The sequence below is a fragment of the Anas platyrhynchos genome, chromosome 3, assembly GCF_047663525.1.
Source record: "Anas platyrhynchos isolate ZD024472 breed Pekin duck chromosome 3, IASCAAS_PekinDuck_T2T, whole genome shotgun sequence".
Lineage (NCBI taxonomy): Eukaryota > Metazoa > Chordata > Aves > Anseriformes > Anatidae > Anas > Anas platyrhynchos.
The window spans coordinates 23,496,148-23,506,097 of NC_092589.1; the positions used below are offsets into that span (position 1 = coordinate 23,496,148).

Genomic DNA, 9,950 nt, shown 5'->3' on the forward strand with positions numbered 1-9,950 from the left:
TCTGAAAATACCACTTACGGCACAGAATACAAAACAAAAGCTTTCAGGGTAGCACCAGGTGATCCTGAGCAGACCTGTGAGAAGGCTCACACCTCAGGAAAATCTAAAGGAGTGCTCATTTGGATTCACTATTCCTTACACTGAATAATAGTAGAGTTCCAGATCATAGTACAATGTATTACAGTGCGCGTCAATCACAGAAAAGGGATGTCTATTGCCCCCATGGCCAGATTTGTCATCTCTCCTTAGTATCAAGAAATTTTCTGCACCTCCCTGCTCACAGATGCTCTACCAGAGCTTTTGCAATGTTAGCTACAAGTATAATTTAAAAGGCAACAGATGCCACATAAGGAATTACAATCTGCCCACAGAGGAGAAAACAGAGTTTATCCTTGCATCTGTTAAGAGCTGTATGCTTTTTTGGTCCCAAATACACATCAGTATCTTGAGCCACATTCACGTGAGCTGTGATTTCAGCAGCTTCTGTGTGGTGTATCATTCCCTTAAGAGGTGTTAGCATGCAAAAAACATACAGACTGCAGCACTGATAATTCTTTTGAAGTCTTCTAAGGTCTTCTGAATCTGCAGTGATCCAGCTTATCCACGTCAGCAGGAAAGACACTGGTACCACAAGAGGGCCCAACACTACACAAGGTAGACAATCCTGACCATTTGCTTTGATCAAATGGTTTAGGGGCTGTTTCAGCTAGAGGAGAGATGTCAGCTCAGGTGTCTTGGATTAAGTCCAGGTACATAATGCAATCTTCCTGTCCACATTTTCCTTTTGCTTTCAATTGGATAAACTATCTCTCATGCTACAGCCTAAACTATCATGTTTTGCTGCACTGCACACTAAAAAGCTGCCATATTCCACCCCAAACTTGGCTGTATTTAAAGGATGGATTAACTGTTCTTTATGTATGCAACTTGGAACTGGAGTGCACAGCCCATTGTGTGTTTTAAGATCATTGTTATTTAAAATAGCCATTTAACACTGGTATCTTCATCTTCCACTCAATGCTCGAAAGGTGTATACAAAAAAAAAAAAAAAAACACAGCACTGCAAAGTGGATTAATACCCACAATGAACCAAAATCAGTGTTTAGTTAGCCTGATTGCTGCAATGTTTTTCTGGAGGGGGCTGGGAGAGAAAATGGCCTCTTAAGAATTAAGGAAAAAAATAATCCACTTACATCATAGAAAGCTGGAATCACATCAAAGGCTGTGAAAGCTCAGAAATTGGCAGCTTGAAATCCACTAAGAATTGAAATGAATTTATACCTTTTTTTAATAGAGTGGAACAATGATTCAAACAACTTAATCCCTGAGCAATTTCACAACCTTTTGTTACTTTTCAGAAATCCCTCTCTTGTCCTTACCTCTCAAATATTTAAATCTTTTGCCTATTTAGGACTAAACTCTGCTCTAAGCATTTGATCTTGTTGAGTTCAACAACACTGTAGAAGTGTTCAGGAGAGCTGTAGAACCTGACCTCTGGTCTTTACGCAAAGTGGGACACCACGCAAGCTGGTTCTGGGCATAGAAAGCCAGGCAGCCCTCATTTTTAGAGTGGGAGTACTAGCAACCTGCTTCCTGGCAGAGCTGAAAAGCTACAGTACATCCCTGTGACTTCTGGGATGAACTTGTAACAACAGGCTCATCTACCCTTCTGAATAGAGTGATTATAAACAAGTGACCTCTTCAGCTCCAAATTGCCAGTGAAGTACCATGCAGTTGCAGGGTGACTGATGAAATTTAGTATCTCAGACCAAGTGTGAAGTCTTGTTGGTGTTTGAATAACCACTGCCCTGAAATAGCCATGCAAGTTCCTGCTAGCACCAGCACTTTCTACAGGAAACCCTACTGTTCCCTTAAACAGGATGAATTCACACACAAGCACACACATGCCTTTATTGTTTTACTGCAACACTCATCTTGTTTGATCTCTGCACATTCTAGGTATAAAGTCACTTCTGCTTTCCTCTGATGATAGACACCTTTAGTATCCAGTAGGCCCTCATTGCCCTTCTGAAAGGGCTTGAGACCTCTGTACTGCCAAAGTAACGTAACAAGATCTGATGCTTCTGCAGAGCTGCCAAGGGTTCTGGGGAGGCTGACTTGCACTCAAGGGACATCATTTCTGTAGGAGTGTAGCTCTGGAACCTAGGAGAAAAGAATGGGGAATGTCACAGGCACATCTTCTAGAGACAAGTGAGACAGGGATTGCCCAAGGCTCAGGGGATGGACTATTCCCAAAAGCCAGTATCTTTGCTACAACACACTGAGTTCCATTATAATACACTGAGGGAGATCAGCAACCCTCTAAGAACTTAATTTATTGCTGAGCACCAAGGACTAACAGCCCTCTGTTACATTTCTTCCTATCTGGAATAGATGTTTTTAAATATTTAATGGCACATGGGCTAGAACCCAGTTCTTTCATATTCTCATGCTGGGGAAGCATTGAACCTCGAGCTATTTGGTTATTCTTACCCAAGAAGCATTTAAGTTGAAAGACTAATTGGTAAAATTCTGATTTTCCCACAAATTCTGGAGGGTAGTGTAACATGTTAGTAAACAATGGCTTAGCCTCTTCCGATTTCAGATTCAAGGTCTTAGCCTGGCTGACAGTCACATTCAAATGACTGCAACTGCCAGTAGCAATGTCAAAATAAGGTTCCTTACTGGACTGATAATTACAGTAGTTAATTATTTGCACAGTGTCGTAGGTGTGCACAGCAATACATCGTTTAGACAAGTCCCTACCCCAAGGACCTTGTAATCTAATCTGGATGGACACAGTATAGATAATTAAAGAATGACCCATGGAAGTAGGAGCAGAAGAGAACAAAATTTGATCCCATCCACTACGGCTGTGGGACATGTTTACCCCTTTGACCACTTACTGTTATGGCCAGATTTGCAAACGCATGGCACTCACAGCAATCGCCGCAGTTCACCTCCGTGGATGCAGCCCCACATCTTTATTTCTCAGGCTCTGGAGCCCTCCTGTGGCCATTCGGTTTTACACATTTGGAAGTGTTACAGCCCGCACTTGATTTGAGAGTGTTATTTGCTATTTATTTTTGTAAGATCTTGAAATCCCAGTTAAGTTACCACTCCTCAGCCAGCTGAGTTGCACCCTGTCTTTTGTGGGACTCAAAATTTTCCCTCCCGAAAATATAAGTTGCTCCTTTTTCCTTCAAAGAAACAAGGAGATCATGAAGAAAAGAGCTAAAGTAGTTCAGGACATTTTGATACTATGTGGTCAATAACATTGACAAAGGGACAGACCAACACCTACACCAGAATCATAAACCTCTGGAGATGCCATCTACATGGCATTGCAGGTTTGCATTAACCATTTAAAATACGCAACATTCCCAGGCCATAAGAAGAGGGATAACTACTATATAATAGCTAATATAAGTAAAAAATATTTGACACTTAGTTATGTCAAAGCATGAGGAAATTAGAAATTGTTCTGACAAAAGCTTGAAAATACATTTCATTTGCTCTGAACAAACCAGCATAGCAAGCTTCTCATTTCTTGCATAACTCTTCTAATTTCTGTTCATCATTTTGATTTTGTTTAATTTCCTCCTTTCAAGACAGGAGAATTATTCTATAGCCATGCACACACATGCTTACTGTACTCCTGATTTCTCCAAATCAGGAGAGAAGAATCCTCTACAAGCAATTTTTCTGATTTCCAGATAATCTTTCCATAGTCATAACATTCCTATTATCAATCTTTTTTTTAAAAAACCCTCTTATTCTTTACTCTCATAGAATACCACAACTAGCATTCAGATACTATTTCTAATTGTTCAAAAACAAAACTGGACATTTCTTACCTGTAATGGGGACATTATGATTTATGATTACTGTGCAACAGCAGACTAGCCCATGCATTGTATCTTAACTGATAATAGCACAGTATCAAGACAGCTCTACACCACCTGACTAAAACACACCTAAAGCCTCTATCTGTCAAGATTGTTGCAGGCTGTGGTAGATGGGAAACATTAAACAGCACAGAATAACTCTGCTCAGCTGCAGCATGGATAAGCCTACATAACTGAAGGGCCAGAAAACAGGTAGTCACGTACGCCTTCCTGTGCAAATGTCATGAAGGTTGAATCTTTAACTTGCTGCAAGTCACAAATGTACACAATAGTCCCATAAAAGGAGAAAAAACACCACACAGGAAGAATTCATTTTCTTAAACTATACTCCATCAAGTCACATCTCTGTGAAGCACATTAGTACTTCAGTTGACTATTTACTGTCCTTCCTCCCCCCACTAAGAAACTTTGTCATGTGTCTGCCTGAATGCTTCATGAAGTGCAGTATATAGAATAAAGTCATGCTAAAGACAAACATCAGTAGTGAACTGAACATCTGTGCTGTCTTTGCCACAACAAAAGACCAGGGGATTGTACCTGACAAACCAGTATGATCATTTAAGTAGCAAATCATCCTTCTTTACCTGTTTTAATATTTAAATAGTGCAGTTTTAACAGAAATCAGAAGCTCCAACTTATTCACACACGAAACATAAAACTTAACATATCCCAGCCCTTCTAAGCTTACAGTCAGTTGAAATTCCTTGTAAAATGCATTATTTTGAAAACAGGTTGATTCTACTTCAAAATAGCAATTCAGCCTTTTGAAACTTTTCTGAAGAATGTCCAGTATTTTTTGTTTAGAGAAAAAAGTGAATTGATCTAATAAAGCAATTGGCTTTTATTCTTCTCTCACCTCAGTTCCTCAGAGGACTCCAAAAATGAGAGCTGCTTGAGATAGGCCCCCATAACCAAAGCACTGCCAGAAGTCAAGGAATCCATATGTTCTGTCCACTGGTGATCAAAACCAGAAATACTGAGAGCCTCTATTCAAAGAAAAGTTCCAAGATAAACTGACAGAAGTCTGAGACACCCTAAACTCTTCTCTCAAATGTTCTTCATAAATCCACACTAGCAAACACTGAAGCCCTTTAACACCAATGAAGATGTTAAAGCATCACCTCAGCAGTCATCTACTAAGCTTCAGCCAATATAATCCTTATCACTACTTGACTACATAAACTGAGCAGTTTGCAAAAGAAAAAAGCCAGGTGAGGTCTTCAAAACTTTTTTTACCATACCTAAAACTCATGACCTCATTTGCTGACAAAAATCACAAGCACAGAAAGAGATACTTAGAGGCATAGCTTTCAAAGCACTTTCCTCCATCAAAAAAAAAAAAAAAAAGAGATTCTCATTTTCTCAGATGCTTCTAGCTAAGAAACTAAGCTAATTAGTCAACACCAAAGTAGATAAATAGCAGATGGTTCATTAAAATCCATCAGGAGAGAAATTGGTTTTTAAATTGCCATGTTGAATCTTTAAGGAAATTGCATTCACCACTGTCCTTCAAACCTCCACCACCAAAATACAGACATACTCGGAAGTCAGATAAGATACTGGTGTAATATGCTCAAACTAACCAAGAACCTACCATCTTGTACAACTGATGTAGCATAAGAGTTTCCAGAAGCTGAAAAGAAAGACATACTAAAGCTGTTTCCAAAAAACTTACTTGGTGACTTCAAGTCATCTCAAGCAAATGTTACACAAGAAAAAGATTCTATAACAAAAACTTTTACTTTAGTACAAGTCTATTCATATTTCATTCCAACTAAATGAGTAAAACTCACAAGTTCTATTCTGTAAATACTACTAACTATTTCCAACATTCATTGTTAGATTTACACTATCCCCCAAACAAGAGAAAAGAATCTAGCACAGCACATCTGCAATTCCACACCCTAAGCATCAAAACGCCCATCACCTTAGAGTTATGTGTTCTGCAGAAATATTTCCTAAATGAGCTGGGAGTTCTCTCCACTTATCTCTGTCAAAAAGTGCAGAATAACAGCTTCCACAGGCAATAGACAGAGAGTTACTATGTCATTGTTGTGGATAGACTTTCAAACTTGAAAGGATAGATGTTCTCATATAAAGGCTAAAAATAAAACCTGGCTCTAGGAAGAAGTTACCATCTTTTCTCATTCTTCAATTACACAATCACCTTCTGATTGCCATCTGCTAGCTATACAGAAATTCATGAATGCCTTCCTCAACAAAAAGGTTCTTAATCTAACACCTTTAATCAATACTGTGCTAACACACAGTCAGTGAAAGTCATGTTATACCTAATCAAAAAAAAAAAAAAGCCATTGGAAGAAGACTATTAGTCTTAATAATGCCATATAGTACCTTGGGATGGAGAATAGCTGAAGCTCATGCCAACAACTGCCGAGTTCCAGAACACCCTCATGCTCCAGTGATTCTGTAACCTGCCCCAGCCCTCTGCACTGCTGCATCCTCCAGTAACTACTTCCAGCCTTCATATCCAAATTACTCACAGCTTCCACAAGTGCAATTTGATATATGCTAATTTGCCAATTAGTTCTGTATTCTGCTTTCCAACATTCTCACCCCAGCAGACATGAAAAGCAGCCATCCAGTTCTACACCAGGATGGCAGAACAGCTGAATGCTTAACGAATTAAATAGTTCGACTCACTGCTGATTAAATCCAAGTGAGGTTTCCAAAGTGAACTACATAAACTATTTCCCACCAAACAAGCCCAAGTGCAAGGCAGTGAACTTTAGTTTAGAATTAGTGGAAAAGAAATAAAACATTTGCATGTTTGGGGAAATAGAAGTTTTCAACAGGGTCTAGAACTGTTTTGTTAAAAATCCTATTAGTCATGCTTTACTCAGCTAAAGTGTTAGTAGCCCAGATCAAGTCTGTTCCTTGGAGCTTTTTCAGCTACCTACACAGTTGCTCTTCGGAGCTTTCCTGTCTAGAACCTAGTATTTTTGAATGTGTTTCTTCCAATAGCTCATTCAAGTGTTGTGAACCTTTCAAAACTGGATTGTCACCTATACTTACAAACATGTTGCAGCTTTTCATCCTCAACCTTGTAAGTGAATGCTCCTGATCAATAAGAATATTTGCCAAAACTTCTTAAAAGAAAATGTGAAACTGAAATGTTTTTTGTACTTCAAGCCAAAGTTTTACCATCCTTTCAAAACCCCCACATCAGGTTCACTTTACAATAACCTTGGGAGCATTTGATGTTTAGATTGTTGACATGCTTTTAGAAGGCACGGCAATCACAGAACTGTGCCAATTCCAAGGTTGCACTGCACTCCTGGTCCACTGCAAGGGTACAACCTTTAATTTTAAAAAATAAACTTTCAATAGGAGTAAAATCCTGTGGGTGATGCATTTTGGGGTGATTTAGAGATGCTTTGGGTTACTGGCAATGACTGCTTGCCTTAGAGTACATTTGAGCCATGTAACAGCACTCCCCCAAGAACCATGTTCTGTCAGGACTGATTGCTTAGGAGCTCTACATAATTACATAAATTGCTTTCACTTCTTGTACACTACTCAAGCATTGATAGAAGAGATTGGGCATTATTTGCCAGCATACCCTCTTCTTTACTGCAAACGTGTCATTAGACTAATTAATATTGATTACTTAGCATTGCATGGCTCAGTAAGGCAATTACCATCACTACAGAAGTTGGCAAAATAATTTGTATAAGTCATATTTTGCAAGTCTGAAAATAAGGTGATACTTTGTAAAATTTTTCCTTTACCTGGACCAGTCCAAGACAGGGTATTAAGCTTTAATTTCCCTGAACTTGAGTCCCAAACGCAGAGCATGTTTCTGCAATTCATGCTCACTTTAATGGAAATAGAGCTACCCACAGATGCTTTAATTCTGCAGTATCTGATCCAGATCCTTCTGGTGAAGATGGAAACATTACTAAATTTACATATTAATATAAACACATAGCTATACACAGACAAAATGATAACTCTCCACACACAGCATGGGAGCCTCTACAAAGCTAACAGCCTGCTCCACCTTCCAGCTATGTTCAGTTGCCTGTATGGAAGCATCCTTGAAAGATGTCCCTGAACAACACCAGAAAGAAGCCAGCTGCAATCCTGCCTAACATCGCTTTGCTCTCCATGTTGTAGAGCATCCTTTTACACAATTTCTACAAGCAGCTGAATTCAGCAGTCTCTGGAAACATGGATCTCTTGAAATACAGTCACAAGCACAAAACATTATTTGTCTGCAGAGCAAGAGAGAATAAATCCCTTTATTTTTTAAATACCATCCTCACTACAAAGACAGAGAAACTCCATCAGCACCACTCACTGGAACAGCCCTCATGCATCTCTTACAAGTGGGTTAAGTCAAAGCATGATGGAACATTTTGAACTTTTTTTTTTTTTTTTTTTTAAGTATTTTTCCATAGACACATTGATCTCAGGCAATACTTCTGAATTCAAACATTTATTCTGTGAGGAGTACCTGGAATGATCTAATTCCATACATTTCAGTAGTTCCAAACTTCAGTCTAGTAAACCATGAACACAACAAATGCCTTCAGTTCAGCTATGATTTAAATCTAAACTAAAATATTACAAGATAATAACATAGCTTGTGATATCAAAGCAAATTAGTCATCAAAGCTTCAGACTATTCTCAAATATTTAATACACAATGCCTTGCAGTGGAGTTCTCTATTGTCTGACAATGGCAGAACCAGTTTCACTTTGAATTAAAATCATGTTTTCCTCCCCCCTCTTTGAAATTGAGTTAAAAATCCAGGGAACAAAAGTCTATAGCGATACCAAGTCATCAGAGCCTCGGGCTAGTGCCAAACCATTGCCTTTATTTCCCATCCCTTTTTTCACCCCCCTCTTCATGCCCCCAACACACACTTATCTCTGCCTATAGTTTGTGTTTTGGGAATATAAATGAAAATATCTCTATGCTATCCCCCTGGATGAGACCAAATTAGTAAAGTATAGACCCTCCAAAGACAGAACACAAGGACATATCTAGAGAATAAAAATATTTGTAGATTATGCACAAAATGAAGTTGCAACATCAGTTTAAGAATGGATCTCCTTTACTAATGCTGCAGGAAGCAACATGGACAAGCACAACTCACATGTGGCACAGCTTATCAAGATGGTCCTTCTGCACCGGAACACAAAGTATGGAATTACCACTGTCTGACCAGTGCATAAATGTTTCCTTTTAGTGCCTTCTCTTTTCTTGTCACATAAAGGAGAATCTGAAAATAGATACATTTGAAAACAAAAATGCTTGAAACTCTTACCTTGAGAGGAGTTGTTGGTGATGCAGTCACAACACATGGAAAAGAACAGCTCCAAGAGGACCTTCCTTGGCCATGCAACCAGAACTACTGAAGCACAGGTTTAGATTTTGTCATGAACAGGGGAGGGTTTTGTAGGTCATTAAGTAGAGCAGGCTCCACTTTTTCCTGACTGCAGCCCACCAAATGGGAGAACATGGTGACTGTCAGCCCCTCTCTGCCTTCACAGGGGATGCAGAACAGCTGCAGGATAGCAGAACTGAAAAAGGAAACACTAGAGTTAGGTACAGGAGAGGGTAGAAGGAAATACAACATAAACTGATAAGGTAGCAGATTTCAGGAGTATAACTCCTTCCACCAGCAACCTGTGCAAGGGACTGGTAGCAGGAGCTATGTTATAGTGATAGTATGATATCATCTAGAGGTTCATCCAAAAGTTGTCAGGTTTGTATTTACACAAGGAAGCACTACTTGTACTATAGGATTACATTACAGATCCTGCAGGAAACTGCACAGGGATACACTGCCAGGTCAGAAGGAGAGGAGCTCACTGCTGAGGGTACTACGTGCCTTCCTACAAAGACTTACCACAGTGACAGCAACAAGAAAGTTTTAATTCTAAATAACTACACTAGGACAGCTAAAAATAACTAACATCTCAGATACTGTCTAAGCATTTCACTCAGTCCTATACCTATGCAAAATACATAAAAGTCTTCAGTATACACTACATTATTACAGGGGGGCC

General features: G+C 39.2%; 1 long non-coding RNA gene across 1 annotated transcript; it reads right to left on the reverse strand.

Annotated features, from left to right (window-relative positions):
• Window positions 1-1,885: 1,885 nt before the first annotated feature.
• LOC106019061 (uncharacterized) lies at window positions 1,886-9,950 on the reverse strand. Its single transcript, XR_001193612.5, has 3 exons — window positions 9,791-9,950; window positions 9,206-9,461; window positions 1,886-2,163 (listed from the first exon to the last, which is right to left on the reverse strand). It is a non-coding gene; the product is annotated as an uncharacterized lncRNA (long non-coding RNA).